The 4474-nt window shown below is 58.2% G+C and overlaps 1 non-coding gene across 1 annotated transcript; it reads left to right on the top strand.

Moving 5' to 3' along the window:
- Positions 1–668: 668 nt before the first annotated feature.
- TRNAA-CGC (transfer RNA alanine (anticodon CGC)) lies at positions 669–740 on the top strand. The gene has a single exon. It is a non-coding gene; the product is annotated as a tRNA-Ala (tRNA).
- The last annotated feature ends 3734 nt before the right edge of the window (positions 741–4474 follow it).

Below are 4474 nucleotides of genomic sequence, written 5' to 3'. Positions count from 1 at the left end.
CAGCACAGTCTCAGTGCTGCAAGAATGGGAACGTCCCTGAGCCCAACCCTGTACCCAGCCCCAGGCAGGGGGACTCTGCCCTCTGCCCATGGCTGGGTGCTGGTGGGCAGCGTGGTGCAGGGGGAGGCCTGGAGCCTGGCTGAGGGGCTCTGGGCAGCTCCCTGCCCAGCACCAGCTCTGCCTGCTCCCCTGCTCCCTCCACCCCACACCCTGGGGGCAATCGGAGCTGTGGGCACATCCCCCTGGGGAGGGCATTTCCCTCACACCACTCCCTCCTGCTGCTGCCCTCGTGGACACAGGTGACGCACACAGGAGTGCTGCCTGCGCTGGCAGAGGTGACTCAGGGAAGGGGCTTGCCCCTCTCCATCGAGCCTCCCCTGGCAGGGCCAGAGCCTGGCAGCAGCGCCTGCAGCGACACTCTCCTCCTGACCCAATTAGCTGCAGAGATGCTGAAGGGGCAGCGCTCTGTGGGGTGGCCCTGTGCAGGAGCAGTCCCAGGGCAGAGGCAAGGCCAGCTTCCCCCATGGCCAGGCAGGAGGGTCTGAATGGAGTTTTCTGGGGAGGGTCTGAGGGCAGCAGGGCACAAGGGGGCTGTGCTTGTCAGGGACATGGCATGGGAGGAGAGGGCACCCCAGAGCACACCCCCCATCTACGTATGCCATGTGTAAGGGGATGTAGCTCAGTGGAAGAGCGCCTGCTTCGCATGCAGGAGGTCCTGGGTTCAGTCCCCAGCATCTCCAGTGAGGGCTTTTGTGCCTTGCTGTGTTGTCTTCCCAGCAGATATAAGGGTGGTGGAAGTCCCCTGGGTGAGCCTGGGTCTGTGATCCGGAGGCGGCTTCCTGCCGTCCATCAAAAGCCTCATCAACTTCCTCTTCCTGAGCTGGTGGCTTGTTGTAAACACCTACAGCAGTGTCTGCCGTGTTAGCCTGCCTAGTCATCCTCACCCATAAGCTCTGGACTCACTGTTCATCCACCCCTAGCCTTCCATGATGGAATGAGTGGCTGGGGAGATAGGGGGAGAGCAGTGGAGGTTGTCTCCCTTTACTTCAGCCAGCCTTTCAACACTGTCTCCCATAGCATCCTCATAGGCAAGAAGTGTGGGCTAGATGAGTGGTCAGTGAGGTGGAATGAGAAGTGACTGAACGGCAGATCTCAGGGGGTTGTCATCAGCAGTGCAGAGTCTAGTTGGAGGCCCGTGCTGTCCCCCAGGGCTCCGTACTGGGGCCAGTCTTCTTCAACTTAGTCGCCAGTGACCTGGACGAAGGTAGAGAGTGCCTCCTCAGCAAGTGTGCCAACAGTAATAAACTGGGAAGAGCAGCTGATACATCGGAAGACTGTGCTGCCATTTGAGAGACCTGGAGAGGCTGGAGAGGTGGGGGGAGTGGAACCTCATGAAGTTCAACAAGGGCAAGTGCACGGTCCTGCATGTGGGGAGGTATAACGCCATACACCAGTGCAGGCTGGGGGCTGAGCTGCTGGAGGGCAGCTCTGCAGAGAAGGACCTGGGAGTGCTGGTGGACACTAAGTTGACCATGAGACAGCAATGTGCTCTTGTGGCCAAGAAGGGCAGTGGCAGCCTGCAGAAGGGACGATTGAGAGGGGATCTTATCAACGTGTACAAGTACCTGAAGGGAGGGTGTCAAGAGGATGAGGGTCACACTCTTTTCAGTGGTGCCAAGCAGCAGGACAAGAGGCGGTGCGCACCAGCTGAAACACAGGAAGTTCCACCTGTGTGTGAGGGAAAACTTCTTTTTTGAGTAACGAGCACTGGAAGAAGCTGCCCAGAGAGATTGTGGAGTCTCCCCCAACTTTCTCTGAATCTGCAATTTTCTGATTGCCTCAGTGCCCCCCACCCCCTAAGTCTGGCCCTGGACAACCTGCCAGAACCATAAGTTCTGGTAGGGCAGATGTAATGATGGAGTGGGGCAGTCACAGATGCCTGCGACCCTCTTTGGGTCCCTGGCCAGTGCAGTACCAGCAGGGTTTGGTCCAGGTCTTTGCGGCCCCTTCTCATCTCAGTCCACCCCTCCTGGCCCTTTCTCTTCCTGGCTTTCATTTTGCAAGATCAATAGATGTTTTAGGAGGACCCAGAGAGTGGTGAGCAAGTGGGGCAGATTGGCACTGTACTAGAGGAGGTCCTGGTGCAGAGGGGACAGGGAGGAGCCACCCAAGCTGTGGTCCTGGCTGTGGGCAGTGACAGCTGGGAGGGCTGTGGGTGCTCCTGGGTGCCAGGTGCTGCTGCGGCACAGCGCAGGGCTGCGACGGAAACCTTTTGAAGCAAAGGAGGACTCCAAAGCAAACACCCCGAGTGCCCCATTCAGCCCCATCCTGCTGTGTGCAGGAGGAGGAGGAAGAGGAGAGGAGCTGCCTCCTCATCACCTGCCGCTGCAGGGGTGACCCAGAGCACACAGGACCAGGATGGAGCTCTGGGACGCTGGCCATGGGACACGGCGTGGACAGGGGGTGCCAGCACTCCCCAGCTGGGGTAAGGCCTTCCGGAGATCCTCCTCAGGTCTAGCAGGGATCCTCCCCAGGTCTGGCAGGGTATCGCCTGGAGGCAGTGCCCACCTCAGCCCCTGTAGGGAATGGGGCCTGTTTGGGGAGGGGGTGCTCTTGGAGGACGCTCGCACTGCTCATCCTCCGGCTGAGGCAGGTACGGAGCAGCTGAGAGCTGCCCCCAGAGCATGACGGGTCTTTCCCTTCTCTTCCAGAGCAGCTTGCTGTCTGGGAAGGGGTGTCTGACTACATTGTGCGGCAGATGATGCGGAACCAGGTGGGTGTGCCTTGCGGGGCCTGCCCCAGGAAGCCTTCTCCTGGAGCTTGTGTGTCTGTGGGATGACTTCTCTGCTTTGACTGGTAGAGTTGAGAGGGTGAAGAGGAGGGGGGTGAAAGCATCTGGAAAGGTCTTCCAAAGAAGGGCCCCAAGGTTTCTCCAAAGCTTTGTCCAGCGCTTTGTCTGTCCCCTTTGTACAGCAGGATGGAGCAGGGCACCGAGCACCATCCCCACGCCCTGACAAGTGCCCGGCCTGTCCAGCTGCCAGTCTCATCGTTCTTCTCTTCCTTCCTGTTTGCAGGGAGTCCGAGTTATTCGCCTTGGCACATTTGACGTAGTAACCGAACAAGTCGGTGGTGGGAAGCGTGCTCTTCTCACTGTTCGCAGGCCCGTGTTCCATCTGTTGCGGAGTATTGCAGAGCTTCCCGGCCTCACCTATGACATGGCCTATGCTCCTGGTAAGAGGAGAGGCTGAACCGCTTGCTTCCCCTGGGGACATCCTTGGGGTGTGCCTAACTGCTGGGCAGCAGTGACTGTTAGGAAGCTAGAATTCCTTCAGCAGCTGTGGAGAACAGCTTCAGGGGGTTTTAAAGCACCAGGACAACATCATGCACATTACAGTCACACTCCCTCTCTCCCAGACTTGCTTTCACAGCTGGCCTCATGCCAGATGTCTTGGGGCTGCTGCTTCTCTGCTACTGACTGCGTTCCCCTTCTGCTGCTTCCCAGGTCATAAGCTCTCCGAGCCCCTCAAGTACGCTCACATAGCCTCGGCCCTCTCTGTTCCTCGGAAGACAGTGGAGGCGTGCATAGAAGAGACCATGCGGCTTTTCTCCCGCTGCTACAGAGCGGGAAGAACGTGGCCCTTGTGCTGAAGGGCCTTGGCACGCTTGTAATTCAAGGAGCAGCTGTGAAAATGAGGTTTTGCAGGGACTTTCTGAAGAGGCTCAATGGGACAGAGCAGCTGCTGGAAGCTCTTCTCGCGGTGAATTCCCCATTCCTCCAGCACTACCTGTCGTCCTCTGGAAAGCACCAGTGAATGCAATGCTGTCAGCCTGCTGTGACCTGTCCAGGTGCATGGAGAGTCCCAGCTGAGAGTAATGCCAGCTCCCGGGACAGCCGGTCTTGAGCGTCCAGAGGACTTGGCAACAAGGACGGCCCTGGGAATAGCTGTGCTGGCTCTGCCCCAAAAATTCATCCAGCCCCAGAGCTCATTTTCATGTGCACGAGGGAAAAGTCCCAGAAAAGGGCCGGTCCTGTGTGCTTTTTTCCAGGAGACTTCCCTCCTGACAGAAAGCCATGGTTTAGTGCTGCTTTGTGTCAGGACCACTTCTGGACCCATGTCTCCCTGGACTGTGTCTGGGACAGTAAGGCAGCGAGTTCAGCACTTTCCCCTGATGCTGGGTGACACTATTTCTGCGTGTCCCCTTGGGAGCTCGGCCTGATGCCTCCATGGGACATTTTTGCCCTAGGGTGGAGTGAGGGCAAGGGAGTGATCCCTCCTCCCCTTGCCTGGGCCAGCGGGCATGTGAAGCAGCTCCGTGAAACCTCTGCTGACCTCAGTGCTCTCCCTTTGCAGCTGGAGGGCCTGAGTGTCTTTCATCTCTCCCATGGGGCAGCTGCTCAGAATATTGAATCCCCCTGGTCCTCTTGTTCTTTGGCATTTCTACCTCTGTCTCCAAGTAGGTTTGTTTTTGCAGG

The sequence above is a fragment of the Rhea pennata genome, unplaced genomic scaffold, assembly GCF_028389875.1.
Source record: "Rhea pennata isolate bPtePen1 unplaced genomic scaffold, bPtePen1.pri scaffold_26, whole genome shotgun sequence".
Lineage (NCBI taxonomy): Eukaryota > Metazoa > Chordata > Aves > Rheiformes > Rheidae > Rhea > Rhea pennata.
Note: the sequence above shows the minus strand (reverse complement) of the source record. Positions and strands in the feature narration are given on the sequence as shown.